Here is a 25158-nt window from a genome sequence, read left to right on the forward strand (position 1 = left end):
AAGTGCCATGAAAAGCAGGATTTCCTAATTTTCTCCCGCGTACCTCTGTTTAAACAGAAATGATAAGAACAAACTTATGGTTATGGTCTGAGGAACCATAGCTCAAAGTAACAAACAGAACCGTTAAATCATCTCTCCACGGGCAATGTGTGCAACCAAGTGTTGCCTCATTGATAATGCTAGAGGACTTTAACCCAAATTTTATTACTACTTCATGATTATCCTGTTAATGTCTTGTGTGCACCATCTACACGCTCACATGGAAGCTTGACGCCCTTCTATGAACCCTTGCGGGATCTTTCTACGCTGCCCTGCTATCACCAAAACGTATAGCGACCATACGACCTCCTGCGGCTTAGGTGCAACCCCTCCAAGCAGTTTATACCTAAGAGGCTTGGTGAAAAACGGAGACTGTGCGAATGTTTATGCTAAGGTCGAGGCGCTTACATCTTGCTGGGCTTGTTCATGAATTCCAGTTCTAAGACGTTAGAGTGAAGAACTAGGATTGAGCGGATAGCATTTTTATAGAAGCTATGGTGGCTATAGTTGGGGTGTTTCTATATCACCCCGTTAGTGTTTCTTCACAAGGCACAGCTGTAGTTCGCGGACATAAACTATTAGGCAGCGCATGCCTCCGGAATACCCCAGTGCTCCATCAGAACACGTTAGCGCTAGCAGACTACGCTTTGTGCAACCTGATTCCAGTATCACAGCTAACACCTATTTCCTCTTCGGCAATCTGTGATATGGAACGTCGCCCAACCTGTCCATTATCATTTTGTATTGCTTCATATTTATATTGCGAAATCTCAAAAGCACATTGCCGTGATAAATCGGCCCCACCTGGTAGGCTTCCTCCTTCAACATGTCTGATTTTATTCAGAGTACCTCGGTGGCGAACTCCACTTTACACAGCGATTTCCCTCCACGCAACCACCCCAGGCTGGTTTCAAAAAAACGCCGGGCTTGAATAGCCGTGGGTTTCTTAAACATTCAATCCTGAACCTGCGGATACAAGGAAGATGTCTTCTGGATAGCTCCCAGCCCGTATCGGGATATGTGCGAACATATTCTACTCATTCTACCTAATTCGTATTCTCACCGGTAACCAGACGCTGTAATACGAGCCACCATTTTTGGCTGTGATTTTAGATAAACCAGGACTAACATATTTCTCACGGAATCACTTTTTATCTTAGAATCAGACACGCGTAGTAGCATGGTCCGCCACCCAGCGGTTCTGCACAGTTTTTTTCCCGCTGCCTTTTTAAAAAGAAACACTTTATCGCTGTAACGTATTTCACGCCTCGTATTGTACCCATGATACTGGGCGTTCCAACTTGTTACTATGACTACGAACCTCGAACAATCGCCCTTGCTATGATTATGGCAAGCTTAACGCTACAGAACCTTCACATTGATACTATCGACATGCCAAGCCACGTCATAGTACGCTAACATGAGTGTATCATCTGACGAAGTTAGGCATCAAAGCGTTACTGTAGGCGTAACGTTGCGTCGTCGCGCACAAACTTTTGTCGCCCTCTGCTTCTCCACAGATTTCGCTGGTCATAAACCTTTCTTCTTACCCTTTTCATTCAAAGCGTGGTTCAGCATGTGTAGCTACGTCCGCCGCGCAGACATCACCTCCAAAGCTTTGTTTGCATTGTTAGGATTCTGCGCACCACTACCATGCTCGAGCGTGCTGCAAGTTATGTGTAGACCTCCGGTGCTGTGTAAGAAAGCCTGCCCTTCTCGTACAGGCTGTGACATGCAGGAAAACGGCCGCCGCGTGGACGCCTCGTTGTCGCTGACTCAACATGGGCACTTGCAAAATGCAAAACTGCCAGTTCTCCGTGTTGAGACTTGCACCTGCGAAGCGGACGCCACCGCCGAGATCTCCTCTCCCCATCTCTCAGACTCAACAAGCGTCGCTACTGCCGGCTCTCACAAACCCGGGAAAGAGTGTCTGTGTATACGTACATATTTCGTGCCGCTTGTGAAGTACTGGGAAAGCTGTTTGGCCATCAGCGCGTAGGGGATAAATACGCGTTTCCTCCAAGCGCACATCGCATTCGACTAGTAGCCTCGGAACATGCTGCCCCACTATTCGAGCCTTGCTGTAAGCTCGCTCGAAAACGAGATCGATGTTCCTGTACTGTCCCTGATCATCTATCCGTATGCAGTAAACCAGTTAAATTTTGCCTTTGCCTTTTTGTCGTCATTACCGAAGAAGCAACTTTTGCGGGCCACTCGACCACCACTCTACCAGTTCATGACGCAGGCAAAGGAGCCCGGTTACGGGATGCCCTCCCGAATGTAGCTGCATGGGGAATTCAGCTGGCATGACGTAGTCTAAAATCCATCGGCTTCGAAGCCGAGACGACCCAAAGTTGACATCGGCCGGTAAACGTTTTTTTTCTGCAGTATACAAGCAAAAAGGAGCTTCATGCAAAGAGAGGTGAAATTCAGTTTAGTGGGTCACTAGCACTTTTCTTTCCAAAGCAGTAGTACGTATTTCAATGGACTGGGGGTGCACGTTTACCAGCCATTTCTGCAGTTTAATTTTACCAAATTTCTAAATAAACCGCAGAATCTAGTATAAGCTTCTGAGCAAGCGGACTGCTTCCTATTTTTCTTCGCTATTCGTGAGTACGATTTAAAAAGAGAAAAGAATAGCATGCGCTGCGGCGCTAACTCTCTGGCTGGTAAATTAAGAACCTAGAATGCTCGGCAGTTTGTAGGAGTTGCGGTGCTCGCGAAGGGTCGCAGTTGTATTCTGCGACGAAATGATCACACAGAGGAAGAGGCGAATGCTCCCGTTGAAAGTAGCTGTTTAAATGACTTTTTTAGTACTTCCTCATCAACCTAACGTGTGCTCACTTAGGTAATTCGCAGGAAAAGTATAGGGAATATTACGTGCCCATGGTCTTCTAAGCCCGGCGGAATACAATCACAGTAAGACTGTCGAATTCGCACATTGCTTCGCCTCAGAGCGTAATTTATGCTGACGTACTTCTGGGAATGCGCACGCGACAGCGTCAATTTCGCTGCGGCAATGATGTATTCAGTCGCTCGGAAGAAACGGCGTGCCGTATGCAACTTTCGCATGGCAGCTAACAGGGCGTCCGAACGAAATGATCTTGATGCATATACACAAATCTCGCTGTAGCTCACATAAGTGTAGTCTGAAAGTTCTTGGAAAAGCGAACTGAATATGGTGCATCTACTTCCGATTTGCAGATTTTTTGTATTCTTCGGTTTTAATGCTTAGGTCGACCTTGCCTATTACCCCCATATGTCCGCCTGTCTCTCTGTTCGTGTGCACGTCCGTACGTAATGCTTGATGCGCTGCGCTCAACGGCTGTATACATGGTCGTGAGGGGCACACGAATGAACGTTGTCGCACCATCCAATACGAAGTCTGGTCCCGTGAAAGCGTTTTAGCGGAGTGTATTAGATGGTGTGTTGAAGTGTGAAAGTGTGTCTGGCCTTACGGTGACTATTATGAGAAAGCAGCTGGAAGAGCATGTTCAGATATGAGTTGTTGGAAAGGCAGCTAACCCGATTGCCTGAAAATGGCCTCACGAAAGCTGAAACGATATAATTTCGAGGCGTGGTGCGCATGTACTGGACGTAAGCGACTATCTCTACCCGACAGGTATATGCAGTCAACCTGCAACTGTGCCTTTGAAATGTTTCGTACTGTTTAGGTGAATTTCAAAGCAACTACTTCTTAAACTATTTTATATGCCTAAGAGACGCAGCTAGTTCTTGGTACGCAATCGGCTTGGCCCGGCTACGTATGCGTTTGGAGGACGTTATTTACGTCCTTTTGTATATCTTATTCTCATCATTCATTTCATTGTGGATTTGCGAATGCGCGAAGGAGATGACGCGTGTTAAAAAATATTCTCTTAAAACGTTTTAAGAGCCGAATTATTACTCCTACCATTTCAGTAGCTTCACACAACTTTCATTTTTTTAGTATAAACTAAAAAGGCGGGAAATTTGAGTAGACCAATATCCACTCTTGCGTTCCATAAAAGCACATGACAGCAATGCATCATGATCAAGCCAAAATCGCTTGATGAAATTGGCAAGCATTAGTTGTCCGAGGCTTCTAACTTTCCACCCGCCGCGGTGGCTCAGTGGCTAAGGCGTTGCGCTGCTGAGCACAAGGTCGCGGGTTCGATTCCCGGCCGCGGCGGCCGCTTTTCTGATGGAGGAGAAAAGCAAAAACGCCCTTGTGTACGAGATTTCGGCGCACGATAAAGATCCCCAGGTGGTCAAAATTAATCCGGAGGCCTCCACTACGGCGCGCCTCATCACCTGCGTTGCGTCGGCGCGTTAAACCCCACAATCAATCAATCAATCAATCAGCCTCTAACTTTCCATACAGCACGCAAAAGGCAAAAATTTGAGTTGGCATTTTACACTGAATTGTAAAAACCATGGAGTGCATAACTTTGGACAGTGAAACCATGGAGTGAAGATAGAGACAGAGATATGATTTCAGTAACCTCGGTAGTGGGAGTCAAACTTTAGTGGGAAATACATGTGTTGTGCCGGCCGTCTTCGCACGGTTTACTAGGAAAGTTTGGAAAAGACGACACAATGCGCGCGCACTAGGCGCATTGCGTCGTGTTCCTTTACGCCTCGGTTACGGCTAAAGACCCTTCGGGTCATGCTTAATATCTGTTCCGAGGTGTTCTTGATCTTCGTGACGGCCGCGTACGCTCGTCCGTCGCTTTGCAGCAGCAGACTCAGGATTCTGATCTGTTGCGTCGGTTTAATGGTGGTGCCGTCGATAGTGATGGTCACGTTCGGCGGCAGTTTCTTCTTAGGTCGTCCCGGCTGAACCATGAGCAGCTCTTATTTCTGGGGAGCGCGGCTCAGCCCGCAGATCGTTGCATATTAGTGTACGGTCTTTGCCGCCCTCTGCAAGGCTTCCTCCGCCCAGGCATCGGACCTGGCTCGGTTCGTCCACTCCTTAATATCGTCAGCGTACAGCGCGTGGTCCACGCCCTCGATTTGCTTGAGTAGATTGGGCAGGGGCAGGAGGGCCATATTGAAAATCAGGGGCGACAAGACGGACCCCTGAGGGGTGCCTGTGTCGCCGAGCTCGACAGGTTCCGACTTCTCTTCCCCTATTCTGATGGTCGCTGTTCTTCTCGTCAAGAAGTGCTTGATGTAGCCGAAGGTCTTCCGACCGCATCCCATTTTTTTTAGATTTTGGAGCACGCACGCGTGAGACACATTGTCGAAGGCCCCTTTTATGTATAGGGTGAGTATCCCCCGCGGCGCGTTCCCCGTTGCCTTCTTGACGACGAGTTCTTGCAGTTGGAACAGGACGTCCTGGGTGCCCAGGTGTTGTCTGAACCCATACATGATCTAGGGCATTTGGTTTTGTTTCTTTCAAGTGTTATTGAAGTCTTCGAAAGACCATACGTTTCATCATCTTCCCCACGCACAACGTTAAGGAGATGGGCTGCATGTTGTCGATCGTGAGCGCTTTGCCGGGTTTCGGGATGAATCGAACCTCGGCTTCTTTCCATTCTTTCGGCAGCCACGAGCTCTGCCAGGTTTCATTGATGTGCCCCAGGAGGCCGCGGGCCTCCTGGGGCACATCAATGAAACCTGGCAGAGAACCTGGCAATGAAACAGACAGACGTGTACATGTTTCCGATTAACATGTACAATGGCGTCCCTTCCGGGGCGCTCTTTCTGTTGCTTTCGTCAATGGCCGACCAGAGTTCCGTCATGGTGGACGGTCTGTCCAGCTCTTCGTTTGCAGGGCCTCCGTACCTCTCCGGCGTCGGGTACTGGCCTCGCTCGGTCTTGAGGTATTTTGCCTTCAGGTCTTTCAGTAGCCTGTGGCTGACCCCCTTGTACGTGTTGAGGAACTTGGTGAGATTGCGGTTGGTTGCGGTCTTGCTGCTCAGCGGGTAGATTAGGTGCCTGAGTAAGCACCACGTCTTCCGTGCCGATAGCTTACCCTGCAAACTGTCGCAAGTGCTCAGCCAGTTCTCTCGCCATAGCTTGGCCGCGTACTCGGCGATCTGTTTGTTAAGGACCGCGATACGTTTGACCAGCTTCATGTTGTTAAGTTGGCGCTTCCACCTTCGCGTTGAAAAGCAACAAAAACCTTCTCCGCAGAAACACAAGTAAAAGCGTATTCGAGCGCACGACGTTGCAGGTTGGGGATGCAAGTCGGAGATGGTACTATAATAAGGCTATGTGGGAAGGGACCTTTTTTAGAGATTCAGCAGTGGCGAACAAAAAAGACCCAAACCTCATGGAATCAATGGCGTGGAGCACGAGCAGCCATGCTCTTCAGCACAACGAAAAGGCTGCGTGCCTAAATTCGCACTTATCCTTTGGATATGAGTACAAATGACCTGTGCATTTTTCCCATGTTCGTTCAATAAAGTTGCCGCAGAAAAGAAATATATGTTTGCAAAGCCGCTCGCCAAGAAGAAAAGGCTTTGCCGCGGCAGTAGTTTATATGTGCTCAAAGGTTTATTTTCACGAAAAGCCTTCTCCTAGACAAGAAAAAAAGTGGGGAAGATAGATAAGCCGCCGCAACGAGCTCCCAATTAGCATGCTTGACTGAATTAAAATATATCCACGTTAAAAAATACCCCCGTCTACTTCCAGAATTTTGGTATGTTCCTTAAATATACCCACATGGGCTAAGATTTGTTCCTGTGCATAATTGGCTGGAGTCGGGGATCTTAGCCACGGGCATCAAGGAGAACCGAGCTACTTAGGATGGGTAGAACATCGTTGCAGCATTTACTCGCACATAGCCACGCTACGAGGAATGCGCTCGCATTACTTAGAAGCTTTGCCGCTCGAATCCTCCCATTTTGCCGCTCATGTTGCGCTCAAAGGACTACCCTAACGAGGGAAAACTCTCTAGCCAGCATACTCAAGCCGGTAATGATCCATGCCTTCCTTAAAAGTGTACTTTGTGCATTCGAGGTGTCTTTTGTTCTTACCAATACTTTTCAGAAATCCTTGAAAAATTCTCGGCCATTGTTCAGTTTCTTTGCCAAGAAATAAAAATTAAATACTTAAAATATTCTTCCTTTCACGACGCTTTGTGGGTAATTAGCTCGCAAAATATTAGAAGAACTTCCAATTTGAAGTAGTCAAGTGGCTACGTTACAACGGTGTACGTTGATTGGTAGGATATGTGCTCGAACTTCCCAAAATGTAGTAAATGCATCATCACCATTTAAATGTAAAAAAAATATAATGTTTCTTACACAACCTTCAACGTAAAAATGAGCTTAGGGTGCACATGTTTCTCTTGCAGAATAGCGGTGGCCGAAGATTCCGCGAAAGAAATGCATACATTTCAAATGTTCCGTAGAAATATGTACTTCAAGTGAGCCATAGAGAAACTACATGACGCATTCGGAGAGAAAAATTAGTTACTCGACATTCCTTATTGCTTAACGACGAAAGTATGAATGTAGTAGAGATTCCATCTTTTTTTCATTTCATTTTTGCTTTTTGGAGTTTCTGCGAGCCTCTAAACTGTATAAACTGTAGCGCACAAACTAATACTGGCCAACGTGTGGGTTATTGCGAAATGCAGCATAGGTCATATCATCATGTTCAGTTTCGGCCACTGAAAGATCGGGAACAAGTTCGGGAATCTCGACGCCCCATTTACGTCATTTGGTTGTACTCGACTATGAATTAGGCTTTGCCGTCGACTGCAAAACCATGTAAGGAAAGCCTTAACAGCCACATGCGCCCCTTCCCCAAAACTCCCTTTAAGAGTACTTGCGCCACACTAACCATGTCGTAAACTGGCTTGAATTGGGATCGAGACAAGTGAACGAGGAAAGGGAAGATAGCGCAAGCCTCCCCAAATTGTTTACATGTTGCAATTTATTCCCTTCACAAATTTTTCGGCGTCCTTTCCGAACACTGTGCATGTGCTTGGAAATGAAGTGCATCTTCTACCTGCTGGAAGCTTTTAGGTAACACATACGCCGCGATATACGTAACCGATAGGTTGAAACGCAGTTTCGGACAATTCCTAAGGTACGCTAAAAATACCAAATTCTAACAAGTTCAACTGCCTGTTCGAAGCTCCTAATAACAGAAAGGCTTCTGGCCATCCGCATGAAGTGAACCGTGACAGTTTCTGGCAGACTAACTTTGTGTTCAGTAGGAAACTGAAATTCTGCTTACATGCGACTGTTTTTAGGCCTCAAGAACGACGACTAATCAAAATCGAAATCAAGATAAAAAAAGTGTTGTCAAAAATAGACATTCATAAAGAAACCAGCTTCATTGGATCGAACTCTTCTGCGAAGCTGACAAGTTACAAAAACCGTAATAAAGCCCCGCCTTTTGGCGCACTCATAACCACAAATTTCCAGATAGATGTCTCTAAATCAAGGGAACAGACATTAGCGAACGCTCCACAGTTCGAAAGCAAAATATGCTTCATGTAAGATGTGGGTTCGTAAAAAGATTTGAATACAGGTTTTGAAGCACACAGCTACAGAAGCGAACGCGACAAAAGATCAAAAAGTCAAAACGTCAGAAACTTAAATCGTGCAAATATTCTAGTTTTTAACACGCGCACAAGCATTATGGACGGTGCGAAATTCTCTCTGCGAGTTTCTCTATTGCTTTTTGGTCGCATTCTCTATTGTACCATGCGAAAAAATAACCGCTTAAATTTCTTCATTTTGTAGGTGCCCCATTCCCACACCAGTCTTTATCGTCGTCGCTTTCGTGATTTTATGCGCCTACACAAGAATACCTCTTATAACCATGTCTACATTCCCATGAAAATTAAATGGTTTATGGTTCTTTATTATATTTATTGAGGACAATGAAACTCTTGGAATAAAGCGAGATTTTGTTACAAAGCGATTTCGTTACCACTGAAGTTTGCTGTATTTTATTTGCTACGCGGGTCATCATTTTCGCTCACACTAGCAGCGTTTGTGACTTAGATTGGCTGGATTAGCTTAGATTGGCTCTTTAGTGAGCGGCAACAAGGGAAGCTGAGATTACGTCGAAAAGAAGCTTAAAAACTGTTAGCTGTGCATCGAGGTCCAAAGTGAGTGGAAGTGCTTCCCGCACATTAACCCTCGGCTCTCTTTCTTTTAAGTGCGAATGCACTTCTTAAGCGAGCCTGAATCGTCCGCCGCCGTAGTCCGCATAGCAACAGCTGCGGGTGCGCGCGCTACTCGTCTTCCCTAGCAACGGGGGGAGATGGGCGCGCGCTGCCTGGCCGCGTCCCCATGGCTCATTCTTGTTGTTCCTGCTGACATGGCACATACCCACGTGGGGGATTGGCCAGGAATCGGGCGTGAGTAGGGCTAATGCACCCGCTTAAAGGAGTACTGACACGAAATTTCAAAGCTGAGATCCGCTCTAGCAATCAAGTACAACGACAACACAAATAGGTGTCTGTGAATAAATGCATCTTTCTTTCTTTGTAGTTGTGTGTGTGTGTGATGTCTCTTTCGCGAACATTACCGAAACGCGCAAATTCAACTCGTGCATTCGCACTTTCACATTCTTCCCCTCGGGGAAATGCGGGGAATTTTTTTCTCTCACCGCAGTCTTCAGATCATTTCCTTTGCGAGATTGATGGTGCCATGACCGCAGGTCGACTTCAGGACGTCTCAACGACTCTTCAAAGGATTATAAACTTCTTACTGCCTAGATGACCTGCAGCGGCGCATTATGGAAAACTACCGCGACTGAAACCCGACCTGCTTCAGCGCTATTTACCAAAGTTTTCCCCTTTTCTCACACATCCCCAGCAGAACAATTTTTCTTAATGTAATCCAGTGAGGATACCATCAGAAGCGGAAGTTAAAACATTCGTTGTCATCTTAATCTTGGACCTCTGACTTCGTCGCCTGGAAGACTTCATGTCTTTTTGCCGGTGGCCGCAAAGTGCAGTCGCCACTCTGCCGAGAACTAGCTTTCGCACTAACAAAACTATAATAGCAACCTTCATTATCTTCCTCCGTGACTTCCCGCCTCTATTGCAAGGGTATGTGAGTACCGATTAAGCCCGGTGCACCACACTCCCTGCGCATTTATTCTTGCGTGGTGCCATTACTCACTTGTGAGGGCCAGACGACAGCCATGCGCTTTGGCGGCCAAGATTATTGCCATCCGCTGCCTATATCAATAATGGCGGCTGGATTAGGCCGCCGGGAAACAACTAAATATACGCTAGCTGCAAAAACACCCCAAGCACCGCGCACGTTTGAATCATTTTATTCTTTTTGTATGGTTCAGAGTTCCTACGCACACAACGCGGATTTAAGGCGATTGTACTCCTTGCGCGATAGTGATAGAGTACATGCCTACGTTTTTGGTATGTTCTCGTCTCCCGTGTAAAGCTCAAAAGTCTCCGCTACAAGTAAAAGTTCTTTAGAGACGTTTAGCGTGGATCAGTGAAGGATTGTGAAACGGCAGTTATTATGATATGATGCTAGATGGTACACACTTCTGGGACATTCGCGTCTTGTTCCAGAGAGTATATTAGAATTATTCGTAAACCACTATGAAATTAAACCGTGAACCAATATGACTAGCTTTCATCAGTGTTTTAAGATATGCAAACGTCTTACTAGATTAAAACGTGACTTCCTGCACGTTAATTTCAGTAGGCATTTAGATCTAGGTATTTCTGGTTTGCAGCAAACATTATCATTTATGTTCCGCTTAACTCTTCTTACCTTAATCGGATACCTAAAACGGATTTGTACAATGAACAACAATTCTGAAACGCACCAAAATTCTCCATAGGTTCAATTGAAAGGGAGGCCGGCTGTTCGGAGGCGAAGACTGAAATGAGCATTCGTATAATTTATTGAGCTTGGATGGCATTTATCTTTATTACTGAGTACAAGTACGTATAATTACAAACTCATGCACGCGCATACACAATCCGCACATCCCACACACAATCACGCTCACTTACAAACATTGTGAGAGCTCTCTTACAGTTACCTTCACCTCTCATAGGTCATCACAGGCACAAGAGTACACTCCGGGTAGCCACATGCATGCAAGCAGACGCATACGTGACAATTAGCTACCAGTGAGGCTTGCTGCGTTACTTAAGGGTTAGAAGAGTCACGTGACTAATAAACATATTCAAATGACATTTAAACATGCCAATAGCAAAGGGCTGAACCAAAATACAGATGAGATATAAACGCTCAAGTTTACCCATCAACAACTATTCACTCCCTCAGCTATAAATGTACCCTAACGTTCTTATTCTATTTCTTCAGAATGTATAACTCAATTGACACAAAAACTAGCATTCTTCGACATTGGTTTGCCTTACCACCCTTAAATCAAGCTTCAGTATATTTTTATTACACCTTCAACTCGTAAGAACACATGTAACCTTACAACTCATGCGATGCAACACACAACAGGTCGCTTACAGCGAACGCAGGGGAACCAGAACGCGTGTTCTTGTTCATTCACAGGGAAGGGTCGTGACCAGCCACGCAGGTACAGCAAATCTGACATTTGTATCGAATGTTGAAGTAGCGATGGCAACACCGCTGCGGTCACCTATAGAAAAAATTGGCCGCGTATCTGCTCCTTTTGTTGCAAATGTCGTCAAAAGACGATAGTCTTTGTAGACATTTGCCAAGAAAATGCCCCCTTTTGCTTTCCCGCTCACCTCTTATGCTGTTCCTCTACCGTCGCGCTCATTCCAAGGTAAGCACACTAAAGGTTTGCGCAAGGCGATTTGAATTTACCGCGTTCCACTGCAACAGGCCGGGTTCCTCGATGCCAGCGCTGCAGTACGGCGGAGACGCGCGTAAATGGAGGCGGCCGACTAAAAGGTTTATAGAGCCGCGTGGCCGAGCTCCACGTGCGTTCCAAGCAGAACGTGGAACCTACCTAGTGGAACCTTTTGTTGCTGTTGCCGCGTGATTTTACATATGCCGCCAGGAGGTGGCGGTTTTCTCCAGTAGATGTAGAATATCATTTGATATCGAAAAACCAAGCATCCATGAATTTTTTAATAAAGGAACAATATAAATATCCCTTGTGTACTAATTTCCTGTCTTATAATGGCGTAATGTCTTGTTCTTGTTCAACAAAGTTGGCAAGTATGAACATGTAAACCGGGCTTAGACGTTTGCATGTGGTTGTAAGTATATAAGACTATTGCGCAATATCAATTTTACTTTGGCCTGGTGGCTGAAACGAGTCCCAGACAGACAGACAGACAGACACACCAAAATTTATTGGTTTAAGTAGCCCAAGAAAGACTAACGTATTCAAAAAGAACGTCCTGTCATAAGGCGTAAGGAATGATAGCGCTTTGGCTACCGGCTGTACTGCAAACATCCCAGTGGACTAGCAGAGTTCCCAGGTAGCAATTGAGCACGCCATGTTACTGTTTTTGGAGACGGAATCTAACAGCGTTGAATACTTCTGCCAGTTCCAACATATTTTGCCAGTTGGAAAGTTTGGTGACCGAACCCAGGCGCTCTGCTGCCAAAGCGAAAATGGTAACAACTCGGCGACAATTATTACGTGATAAGATACAACGTTGCTTTTATTACTCACGCTTTTTGCGAGCTCATTAGGAATTCCGAAGAAATTAGAATCCGTTGCAAATACCGCCGCCAATTGAAATACCAAGATCAGCCATACAGGCCTTTGCTACCCGAGACGCATACCAATGTACGCGTGGCACATGACCTGGGCTTTACCTCGAGCGAAAGCGGTGGCACCAGTAACTTCAAGGTCGTCTGTCTCAGGCTAATACTTACAAATGGAAACATGACATCGCCTACGCTTTGCATTCTTGTCTCTAAAGTGACAGCTTTGCGAAACATGGCACCAAATAGTTTTTGAGAATTATCATAATCTACAAACATCTATGTTTAAAAATATGTATTCAACGAAGCGCGGGTTAGGGGTGTCAACTTTGTATTTCCCTCTTCACCTCATTGTTAGAAGTTTCCAGCGCAGACGGAGCCATCTTGTACGAATCTCGCACTGTTGAAACAACCGTAAAAGGGCAAACTTTCGGAAAGGTTGTCTTCAGTCCTAGACGTGGAGGTATTGGCAAAACAATCGTTTACTTTCTTGCGGTGAATGGGAATAACGTAAAAAGCAATGTCAAAAAATACCTTCTCGAATCCTGTCTGGTGGAGTCAGGAGGGCGACTGTCCGCTCCGTATTCCTCCTGAAAAATAGCTTGGAGATTTGTCTTCTCTTTACCAATAAGGAGCGCCAGAAACAGTGATAACTGTCCGCACGAACACGGACAGCAGGAATGACGCAACGAGCTCTGCTCGACGAACTGGAGAACAAGTGCTTGTTTTGTGCTTTGATATAAGTCGAGATATCGTGCGTACAAAAAGTACTCATGGGTGGTCAGCGCAACAAACAATATCCGACAACTTTATTGTTACTATGCTTTTCTGTAATATTGTGATATGGTAATGACTTCTGTTAATTGTTTTCCTTTTCTTTCAGGTATAATCATTTCTTTTCCAGATTTATTCATTTGGAAACTTTCATGGACAAGTGCCGCCAAGCAGGGCTTGAAATTATTGATTCGACCCAAGATCCTCGCCTGGCTTCCTGGATTTCCTTTCTCTTAACCTTTCCAGTGTACCTATGCTCGTGGCCTTGGACATGTATCCACATTCGCATAAAAAAGCCCACACACACACCTACACTTATGCGTAGGTGTAAATCCTAAAAGTACGCAGCCAATGTGGAAAGCGTAGCATCAGTAGCATCACTCAACCTCCCTTAGCCACCTTTCGTGTCGCCGCATATGAATTTTCTTCCATGTGCTTGCCGTTGAACGGGCACGTTTTCTTGTCAATTGTAATATTGATTTTATAGGTGACCTTCGTTCCGTATGTAATTACAAGAGGCTTTTGCGCAAGCAGTCTATAGTGGTCCTGCCTACCCCTGCGGAATTCCTACTTATGGGAGAATCATTTCCGGGATATTCTTATCCCTCTACATTACTAAATTGAGGCTCGAACAGACGGGTACGCCAAGCTGCAATTTTAAAAGACAGAAAATAAAGACCTATTCTTGAAAGTTAAAACCTGAAGTTTACGGTATCTGCTCGATAACTATACAAGTTACATAGTTTTTGAAAATCGGGTTGATTGTTTTGCGTAGTCTTTTTCATCCAAAGCAAAGAATTCCTTTGCCGATTTTAAATTTTGCAAGGAAGGTGCGATGGATCTGTGATTTTTGAAATAACTTTTCAGACAGAGTGAGGCACAGCTTCAGCCCCAACATGGAAACATTTCGACATGAGTTCAACAACTGCGTGGAGGGTAAGTCTAACGCTCCCTCGGCATATAGCCCTTCATGCATACTCGTACGTAAATGGCTGCTGGTCGAACAATACAATAGTTCTCATTTGAAAAGCGGTAAATTAACAACACAGTATGCAAAACTGTTTTTGCTCTGTTGAGACAACAGTCGCTTCTCACGTCTGGAGAAACCATACGTACAACCGCTGTTCAATTTTTTGCGGATCTGTTTCAATCCATTTGAAGTCTTTTCTGCACGAGTAGAGAGCCAAATGGTCGACGCAATAAAGCAAGGCCACATTTCAATGGGGCTTATAGGTAACGAGTATAATCGTTTCCGGAAAACACTCCGTAACCTAGCAACGCATTTAGAGCAGCTCCGATTACTTTGCTCTTGTTGCTAGAATTTTCACTTGGATCCGGCAACTGGAGGGATTCGGTGTGAAAGAAGCAAAAGCAGCAGAAAGTGGTATTCCTGACAGGGCTGTCTCATATACCCCTGATGCGGCGCCTGTGTCGTAAACTTCAACCGTTTCATTAAGGTCTGTGGTAGACAGACAGTATTCCGATAGTAATCACTGCGTCCGGCCACCGAAGCGGTTTGTGGGCGGCCTCGACTGCATCCTCTGATTCTTTGTTGTGTTCAGTCGTTTTATTTCGCGCCAAACCAAATACCTTTTCTCTGATTAAAGCACGTTGTTCTTTCATACAAGTACACAAGTTGTTTTGCCATAAAAGTATTCTGACAGATGACACTACCTGCTGCTCAACTGTACTGAATAAAACTTCCGAGCTAAAATATAGCAGCCTTGACAGAAGCATTTTGAAATGAAAGAAGAAATTTCTTATGCATCACTTAAAGCAGCTCAGAGCTGCGTACAGTTTTAGTTCAAAAATACCCCGGCTTTTTTTAAACGAGTGGAAATCGTTTAAAGCACAAAGTTCAGAACCAGCGAAACGGAGGGAGGTATTGTAGTGCTCCTTGACAGGATATTGCGTGGGAACACTTCGACGCTCTATAAAAGCAAAAACTATTACCATTGTAGTACTTTCGTTCGTTGTATCAATCATTCCAGAGAGTTAGCGTCATTTCAGGCAGTTTGTATGAAACGATTAGGAAGCTGCGAAAAAGGAGCGGAAACAAAACAACACAACACGAATATAACTTGTAGATAGTTTGAGTAGCGCAGAATTGCACGTACGGGCAAGCCAAATTGCTCCAGCTGGCATGAACGGTGTACTACGTGATATCCATCAATCCCTAGAAACGCGAACGTCTTATTTTTTCTTGGCTGCTTTGCCGTCGCCACGTGGGAACAGTCGGCCATTCGGAAAAGAGACCGAGGTCTCCATGCTCCAATTTGTATGGCGGCTATGACCGCAAATATCTTTTGAAGTCTGCTGAAAGCGTACTCGTGGCAATCCTCGAAAGCTCAACGATGCGAGAGGGGTCTTTCTTGAGATTAGCTGCAGCTCCAGCGAACGAAAGAGACACGACGTAACGCAACCTAGCGTTTCGAAGCAGACTTTAGAGGCTGAGCTTCCCGTTTCCACCCTGAACATGCTATCCATAGTATTCTGACTCCTTCCTTCACTCGACCTTCAGGTGGAGGAGATACTTGAAATTTATTTCCCTATGCATAAGCATTGCGGAATCTTCCCCTCACTCAAGTCATGGTAGCAAATGGAGTGGAGGAAGGACTCAGAATACGGCCCTATATCTCATAGGATGTTACGAACGGAATACTAGCCGCTCTTGAAAAGTGGATGGCACCACAATAAAAAGATGGGAAGTCAATCAAATCAATCAATCAATCAAAAATCTTTATTTCAGAAACAAACCGGAAAAAGCTTCTTTTGCTAAAAGCTGCGTTATGCAGCCTGAGTGGGCCGAGAGGTCATTACAAGGCATGTAGACGAAAACAAAGCGATACATAATTCATCATCATCACCAACTTATCTACGCAATCTGCTGGACAAAGGCCTTTCCCATTAATCTCCAATTAACGCGGTTCTGCGCTAACTGCGACCAATTTATCCCCACAAACTTCTTGATCTCATCTGCCCATTTAACGTTATGCCGTCCCTTTCCACGCTTGCCTTCTATAGGGATCCACCCCTGTTGCCCTTAATGATCAGAAGTTGTCTAGCTTTCGCAATACATGCCCCGCCCACGTCCTTGTCTTCTTCTTAATTTGAATTTCTACTAATATGACCTTAACAAGCGTCTGCTCCCTGACCCACTCAGCTCCCTTCTTGTCCCTTAATGTTACACTTGTCTTTCGTTCCATTGCTCACTGAGTCGTCGAAAATTTAAGGTGAACCCTCTTAGTGAGCCTCCAAGTTTGTGCCCCATAGGCGAGTACCGGTAAGATGCAGCTGTCATACACTTTCTTCTTCAGGGGCGACCCGCCGCGGTGGCTCAGTGGCTAAGGCGTTGCGCTGCTGAGCACGAGGTCGCGGGTTCGATTCCCGGCCGCGGCGGCCGCTTTTCTGATGGAGGCGAAAAGCAAAAACGCCCGTGTGTACGAGATTTCGGCGCACGATAAAGATCCCCAGGTGGTCAAAATTAATCCGGAGCCCTCCACTACGGCGCGCCTCACCGCCTGCGTTGCGTCGGCGCGTTAAACCCCACAATCAATCAATTCTTCAGGGGCGATACATAATTGGGTAGGAATGAAGCGTCAGTATTGCCACACATTTATTGTTGGAGGAATTATTTGAAGGATTTCTTCCATAATATATATATATATATATATATATATATATATATATATATATATATATTTCTCTTAAGAACACAAATGAACCATTGTGAACTGACGAGTGTAGTTTTCTTATGGTAATATTCTTTAGCCATTTATACTTATTCCATCTTAAGAGCTACTATTGTCTCGCAGCTCTGAAATGCATTTGTAATGAATATTGTAATGATAATAAATTTACTGACGACTGAAATTTTCTAATTCCACTCATTCTATTCACCGTGCACGCACGGATGGTGGTTTAACACATATTTATTAATTCGGCCGTACTCCGCGTTGGATATATCTGCAACACGCTGTTCGACATTATCGGGAGGCGAGTAACCGTTTATGTAGGTTATAATGAAATTTTACCTACCTAAAAAAAACGTGTTGATAGGTGGGCGACAAGTGCTTGCTTTGTGGTAAGACCAAATATTTTTCAGCATTGGTGGTGCACTAATAGCTTATAATAGAGTGCTTGCTGATTCCGTAGTATTTTCGCAAAAAAATATCTTCTCACAACCGTCAATTATAACGGCTAAGCGTGCAGATTTTTAAAGCCAGTGGACGTCAAATTAAGTGTTATCATCCGCGTTACCCTTGCTTAAGAACCAGCCGAACTGCTGGCGCACCGAAAGGATGCAAAGAGGTGGGCGGAGCCATAGGTCGGCAGGCCCACTCACGAGTGCACTCACCCCCTCCCCTAACCACTCATGAGTGAGTGGTGAGTGAGCCACACCATCGTTTTTCACGGGCGAGTATGAGCGCAAGTGAGTGCAAGCCACGCGCGCAGTGATCCCCGCGCAACACTTGCTAGTGCGAGCGCCACTCGCGGTGAGCCCCACTCACCACTCGCGAGTGCAAGAGCAACTCGCGGGGGGCCCCACTCACCACTCGCGAGAGCAATCGCGCTACTCCTGCGATTTGCGCGGCTTACCACCGTGAGTACCCCTATTGCGATTGCACTCGCTGTTGGCTATTCGTCGCAGGAACCAGTCGCTGGTGTGATTGTAAATGGTGGGATTGCTTGTAGCTCCGAAAATATATCGTTACTGCGCCCCTGCTATGGGGCACCCTAGAATTCATTCTTCGGCGGCTTGTTGATTTAGGAATATAATTTGGATGGCCTGCTGACGCCATAATGCACTAATAATGTTCTGTTTCATGACTCATGGAGGGTCTGCAACACACACTCGCGTGCGAGGGGAGACGACGAGAGGTAAGCGAGAGCGCCAGTGAATGCGAGTGGTGACGACGAATGGTGAGCGTGAGCGAGTGCGAGTGTTGATGGCGTGAGTGAGCGTGAGTACGAGTGAGTTTGAGTTGTGACGACGAGCGGTGAACGTGAGCGCAAGTGAGTGCGAGTGGTCACGGTGAGTGGTGAGCGCGAGCGCGAGTTGGTGCCAGTACGGGAGGGCGCGTAGTGTGCGTGAGTGTGAGTGAGTGCGCGGGGGTGAGGGCGACTGGTGAGTATCAGCTTGAGTGAGTGCGTGATGAAAAACATATCTTTCTGCGTGAGTGTGAGTGAGTGGCGCCTAGTTTTGCCGAGGTATGGGCGGAGGAGTGCGCGAACCTCATCACGGAGGGCCATGTTGCCTTTTGAGGTTTTCGTCATCAAACGACTCCCATCATTAGTCTGTGGAGTAAGAAACAAGAGACAAGCGAAAACATGGCTTCCTGGAGTGCGAGGCCACGGCACAAGCTCTTGGCACTGGTTAAGCTAGAGCGATCTGTGGCAAGCATGAAAAAACTGTGCGGACGCCGCACTCGATAATCCGTTGCACAGCCTGAAATGTTCTGTGGCCACAGAGTGAAGGCGGCCGCTATCATCACCTTCGCCGTCGCAGCTGCGGAACTTCCTAGTAGGAATTAGTATTTTTAGGACATTATCTGGTCGCTCGACCGCGCCCACTGCATTGACGTTTTCATCACCTAAATTTATTTCTGCTCCGGGCGTTTGACGTACAATCAGTTTGACGTTGACTGACAGTTTGTTAATCTTCAAGTTATGGCTTCCAAACGTTATTCATAAAAATGAGTCAAAGGAAGGTCCAGGCTCTTGGTCATAATAAAGAAGGGAAGGAGAATACAGAGACGAAAAATTGTCATGACGCTTCACGCCCACATTTCGAGCGAAACAAAAGTTAAGGCATTTTGCAAGTCGAATCAAACTCGGTGAAAGTGGCATGTGCCCACAAATGTGTATTAAACAGTGCTTTACTAAACAGCTAACGAACTGAATAATTCCAGTAAGTCAAGAAAATCATATTTTCAGTAATTCAATCACTTGCATAATGCGTCAGGGCTACGAACACAGAAAACGCAAAAACTGCGCCCGTACTGTTCATCTTGCGTGCACACTGTAAAAGCCTGGCACGGTGCTACACTGATAGCACATACCCTCGGGGGTGTACTGGCCAACGGTCGATCTATTTCTATGGCTGCTTCTTCAGCATTGTGTTCCGTATGACTTTGTTTTCGTGAATACAATTAAAGGTGAAAGTACTTTTCGTTTACGCCCGAATTTTTCTTTATTCCTTTATTAGACAAAACCACGCGAGGATACCGCAACGAAGCAGAAATGTTGCAAGGATGTCACAACAGGGCCTTAAAGCTTCAAATAACCCCACACCTTTGTGCAGTTTCTCTGTATACGCTAAACTTTTTTACACCCTTACTGCCTTAAAAAAGGTGAAGTATAAATGCAATCAGTGTGTCGGGGGCTCATTATACCATTTTATCTAATCTTCCAACATTCTAATTTGTACCTTTACACCCTCTTTATGTGGCAAAAAGATGGTGATTGACCGCAGCAACAAATTCAATACCTTTCAATACCCTCGATATCGTGTAGGGTGTTGAAAGGGCGTGAAATCAGTGTTTGTTATTTGATTGCAGCCAGGATTATTCAGGCCACATACCTAGTTTTAAACACTCCCACCTCACCTAATGTGGAAGATGTTCAAGTCCACTGCCGTAGCTTTTCCGTGTGAAGCAGTACAACCCCTTCCAACCCCTTCCATATGGCATTAAGTCTTGTTCCGCAATAATTATAAAGCACCCCAATCAGTCGGGTTCCTAAAAATTTTATTTTGGTGCTGATGGAACTTAAGAATTGTATCTAAAGTGAAGAGGAATCATATAAGGATTTTCGCATATTATATATATGGTTTGCGCGTTGTCAATAGAATGAGTTTCGTTAGAAAAGGTACGAAAATACGTGAATGCACCCACTAAACTCTTCGCGCCTGTAATCGTCTCTAAAAGCCGGGAAACGTTTGCAATGCAGTTATATCTTCTTTGTTGTTGTTGTCCAAACACGTTTTTGCACTTTCCCGGGGTACACATAAGGGTATAGAAAAGCATTGTACAGGGGTGATTAGGGTGGCTGGTGGTGGCTACACGTTTTTCTTGTGTTACGACAACTTTTTTTTATTTATGGGCATAATTACACGCGCTGAACGCTCTCAATTATTACCGGGTGTTTAAATGGGTGTTCAGTTGCAAAACAAGCAGCGGATGCGGGGGTCGACCAAGCTTACTGCCGTTTTTCTAAGTTGGGCTAGGGTATGCTAGGCTTTGCTTAGCTTTGTTAGGATTTGCGTTGTTCTTGCTAGGCAAGGCTAAGTGTTGATGCGCGAGGCCAAGTTTAGCCGAATTGCGCAAGGCGGTCTCAGTCCGTCTTCCACACTGTACACAGATCCCAGGCACAGGCAATTTAGGTCGACCCTCACCTGAGCTGGTTCTCCAGCCCTGCACCATTTGTGCTAGCATCGCCGCGTTTTGTTTTGCGTTTTAGTAGCCCAGGGAAGACTATCACCTCTAAAATGGTTTCGCATATGCGTATGCCCCTTGTGTTCGAACTCGAGCATGCGCGACAGGCGGCTTCACTGTTATAGGGCTATCTGCGCTTGTGCAACCTTTACAGGAGGCGCAACTTTTTCTAGGTTTATTTTTGCTAATGCCGCCGCACCAAGCCTAAGCCCCAGCAGCTCTCCTGTTAATACCTTACGCTGATTCATATTGTTTTAAACCCTGTAACGTGGACTACACCTCGCTGCTCATACAAAATGTTGAAGTCCCCCCGGTAAAATGGTAGAAACGACCTCCAAATTTGAAGGCCTTTTACACCTTTTTTTATGTTCCAACACCCTAATTTGTAGCTTTAAACTCGTGCGGCAAACAGGGTGGTGAAATAATGAACGCCCTTCTTGTAGGGTGTTGAAAGCATGTGGAATAGACATTTGGTATATAGTAAATTTCAAGGCTTATTGACATATTCACTACAGCAAATTTTCCATTTCGCTTAACGATGAAAAAGGTTTTGAAATCCGCATGATGACGTGTATATGCTGAAATTTAAGACATAGTTCGAAAATTAGCGAAAAAAGATTTGAATTTTACGTGGAGCCCACCAAATCTGCCACAGGACTTTCCTCTCCTGGCTGCAAACCCAAGGTGTATTTGTTAGGAAAGTATTTATTCGCTCTCCCCGTGCATCCCATTTTTTCTCTGGCTCAATTTATTTGTGGTCCAAGTGTGTGACTTGTGGGTGTTGTGTGTGCCGTGCTGCGCGCTTATTCTAGGGTGTTAAGCAGCCTTACGCCTGTATTTTAGGGTGCTCAGAAGCACACCCTCTTTTCATCCTTACACCCTTTTTTAGTGAAAACACCTTTTAAAAGCCTCTGCCGTGGGACAAGATTTTCACACCTTTTTCGGCCAAGACGAGTGTAAAAAATTTGGTCTGTAGGCTCAAGTAACGTGGCATTTTAGATCATGCAACGTCTTCTTTATTTAATAAAGTGCATCCATTTCGAAAGGGTGTGTAGGACTGTTGCTAAATGTTCTGTCACCACGAAGTGAAGTAAGGCAGTCATTACTTTTAAAAATAAGAGGCCGGAATTGGCGTTGGCCCATGCTTTGCATTTGTGCAGGTAATACGGAGCACACTCTTTTTATCTTATTTTTCTGCGTTGTAGCTTTCCCGGTGAACGCCTGTTATCGGCGCGTTTTTCAATGATGGTGTAACCACGTTTTCGTCTTTCGTAACTCCTCACGTCCGCTCATGAATGGGACGAAGTGTTGTACACGCCGTAGACAAATTTCGCGTCATTTCTTATACAACATATTTGACGTGTTTGCTCAGGGTAGAATGAGCTTTCCAACGCCAGTTCTAACCAAACATCTATAAAAAGGAAGGTAATCTATGGGTTCTCCCAACTGCGGTTTCGGAGCATAGCTGTAATAGAATTGCAGATAAAAGCAAACTGTCCGTGTTGTCTGAAACAAAAACGTATGTGAAAACTGCGTCATGGCATTGTTTGAAAAGTGAATTTTTTTACGAACACGAACCCTCTCATTACGCAAGCACAGGGCCACCACCTTGCAGGTGTGTCACTGAAAGAAAAAAGGCTGCTCTGTTGTCTGTCGAACCAGGCTTAACCCAATCCGGGAATTTTTCTTTGCTTTTAAATTGCATTGTAAAGTGCACGTTATAAATAGCACAATGTTTTCTTATCTTCTGCAAAAGGCTGAAACTAGCACACTGATGGTCTTCTTCGGTAGCGAGAGTGACACGTCCGTTTTCATTTTCTCCTAAAACGGGGAGGGCATTTGATGCTGTCGTAAAGAAAGTAGGCTGAAGCGTATCTCGCAGAAACATTTAGGTTTATCTTAACAGGCACAAGCATTTTAGTCTAATTTGTTACTTGCTGCTGTGTTATTTTCGGTGAAACGGTCGCGAGCCTTATGCGCCGAACACCTGATTCCGGAGCATTCAAAGGCACGCGGCGAAAAACGCCACTTAACCTTCTTTATTTCAAACAGATTCCTCCGTTGCGGAACTCAGGAACCCCACCATCCCCCTTATTCTCCCCCCCCCCCCCCCCCCTTCGTGCCAAGTGTTTCAATACCGAATTCATCCGGGATCAGAGCCTTTTTAGCTACACGCAACCGCCTCTTAGTTTCTAAACGCTTGCCCTTTTCGCACTTCCTTACGCCCTTAGGTCGAAACCCTGAGAAGTTGAGGAAAAGTAATAAAAAAAAACGTCCGACGTCATCACCAACAAAATCAACCACAGCCAAAACAAAAAAACGCCCAGTAGGGCCACGAACGGTGACCCATCAGATCGCTTCAGCTTCGATTGGTCGGTGCCCTAGCACCAGCGTTCGACGATCCAAGGCGGCCAACATTTTTTTTTATCCTGCCTTTGCTCCCTTCTCCGTGTCGCCATTCTCTTTCCATGCCGAAATTGAGCTCTTCTCTTGCCTGCACCAAAACATAAAGGTGCTTCTCGTGGGGAGTGGATATACGACCACCCACTCCCCACTTTCCATTTCACAGGCATTTGAACGGCTATTCGTCGTATCCTCCGAGCAGAGAATTGCTACCGAGGGATATCGGCTCGTTGCGCTGGCGTTCTGAGGGCATCAACCACTGAGCGGGCGAGACGGTTCAGCAGTGCGTGAAGGGCAGGGAAGACCCTCGTGGAATCTGCCCTGGCGGCGCAATGTGGAAGCCTGTGAAGACTTGGGTTAGAAGACACGTGGTAATCGCCTGGCGGTATTTATTGCGCTACAGCCCCCTTTAGAAGGAGGCTGTTCCTCCTAGGACACATTCCAACAATTCTCCTAGGAGGGTATACGGTCGAATTATTGGTGTGATCATTTAGGTTCCATCGAAACAACTGAATGGCACAACAGCAGGGGCGAAGGAATAAGGAGGAATAAGCGCCTACAAATAAGACGAATTACCTTTATTTAGGTCTCCTCTTTTATTTGCTTGATGCAATTTTGTTATTTTTTCATATATTTATTCACCCACGATTTTGGGGGCCTCAGGTTTGCCGTGTTCTTTGGCAGTATCCGCTGAAACACGGTTCACCAACTTGGCTACAATAATTTGCAAGGCTGTCTTGAGCATAAGGTTTGAATAAAAGTTGGGCACGCAGGTTCAGAAGGCAGTTTTAACGAATAGTGAATTAGAGAAAAAATGCAAAACGTTCTGCGAATAAAAGAGGAAAAAGCTTCATTGATATCCTATTTCTGTATTATATTTAAAATATTAACCCCAGCTCCTACGGAAACGTATGGCGAAACTCGCGTGCTCACGAAACGCGTCGGTTAGAAACCCACTGAATAAGTCTCATTGATAATTTCAAATAGCTTTTGGTAAACTTTTTAGTAAACGCTGTGCTCGCTGTTTTCGTTGTTTCGTTCTGTTGTGTTTTGCATTTTCATCGCGTGAACTTCCTATTTTGCACCCCCTTAAGTATTCCCATGCCTTCCCTGGTCGATCGTTGGTTGGTGGAGCCATACCAACTATGGCGCGTATCCCCCTTTGGGGGATCGGTCAAGTCGGGTTGTGGTCTCATTGTTGAAGAAACTTAAGAACTAAAACTAAGAAAACTCCGAGGCGAAAAATTCTGGGGAAAGTGATGGTAACAATTTGAGAACCTAAAAAATAAACAAATTCAATACTAATCCAACCATAGGGATTTTAACTTTCAGAAAAAAAATTTTGGTTGATGCGATTGACTAACAAAGTAAGCGGCTCGATTCGGCAATAATGGAGTGAACAGTGCGACAAACATCCCAGTTGACCACACCAATCTCCAATGCCCCCAAATAACAATAGAATAGGCACCCACAAGGCAAGACCCAGGCGCCGGTGCATTCCAATAGCTTTTCTTCTTCCACTGCCCTTGCAAGCACATACACCTTAAAGTTAAACCAAATTCGACACTGTGTGAAATCTGCTCAAACAGCGGAGCTGTGGCTCTTTTGTGTCGGCTTGAACATAAACGGGCACTCGCCCGATAACGGCCGTGCTGTCGCCGCGCAAATTCGAGATTTCGCCAAAAAAGAATAATCGGCAGCTAAACGCCAGCGGAAGAAGGCTCCCTCTACTAGTGGGAGGGTAAGAATCTGCCTTTGCTAGACTACTGCTGCGGCCTCTATCCGTGGGTCTGGGTACCTGCTCCTACACCTGCGTTACAACGACCTACAGCAGACGGACGGAACGGCATGAGCTACGCTTCTGATCGCGCGGCACGCACGGCAAGTCAAGCCATGCTTAAAGCGGA

Source organism: Haemaphysalis longicornis, unplaced genomic scaffold (genome assembly GCF_048455015.1).
Source record: "Haemaphysalis longicornis isolate Haplotype H1 unplaced genomic scaffold, Haemaphysalis longicornis Haplotype H1 scaffold_4, whole genome shotgun sequence".
In the NCBI taxonomy this organism is placed as follows: domain Eukaryota; kingdom Metazoa; phylum Arthropoda; class Arachnida; order Ixodida; family Ixodidae; genus Haemaphysalis; species Haemaphysalis longicornis.